This window comes from Galeopterus variegatus, unplaced genomic scaffold, assembly GCF_000696425.1.
Source record: "Galeopterus variegatus unplaced genomic scaffold, G_variegatus-3.0.2 Scaffold16932, whole genome shotgun sequence".
Lineage (NCBI taxonomy): Eukaryota > Metazoa > Chordata > Mammalia > Dermoptera > Cynocephalidae > Galeopterus > Galeopterus variegatus.
Genome location: NW_007743043.1, coordinates 1 through 796, shown reverse-complemented (window position 1 = coordinate 796; position 796 = coordinate 1).

The window sequence follows — 796 nt, the reverse complement described above, 5'->3', positions numbered from 1 at the left end:
ACCACAAAGGAGTTATTTCATCCTGACCTCCTTGAACTGTCCTATCGTTTCTACATTGCTTTCACGTTCAACTGTTAAGAAAGATTGATCTCAAAGACACCCTGAACTGTATCATGACTTACAATCTTCTTCACTTTTCTTTTTATTCTAGTTCATCTACTCTAATACTCATCCTTTAACTTGTTCATACTCACCAGTCTAAGGAAAGTGACACTGTATCATTATTCATCACTACTCTTATGTTCACATTGTATTCATTGCACAGCTGAGATTCCATAGTCCATCATATAATGACTCACTGTTGATCATCCTCAATTCCGTGGTTACACTTTCCCTCCTTTCTACTCATCTGGGCTAAATATCAACTTAGTTGAACTTACTTGTTTCTTTGCTGTGTCCACTTAAACTGCTTTGAGCAATTAGAGTAAACCCCTAAGCACTCTACTCTCTGTTGCTGATCATTCNGTGGAGAGGGAGGATAGGGAAAGGTTGGTTAACATATAGAATTACAGCTAGATAGGAAGAATAAGTTCTATATTCAATAAGTAGTTATAGGCACCTATAATTAATAACCATTTATTGTATATTTTCAAATGGCTAGAAGAGAGGAGATAAAATGTCCTCATCACAAAGAAATGATAAATGATTGCAGTGGTGCAGATTCTAATTAGCCTGATTTGATCATCACACAGTGTATACATGTATCAAAATATTACTCTGTAACCAATAAATAAGTACAATTATTATGTGTCAATTAAAAATAAAATTAAATAAATCTTTGTACATATATACTCTT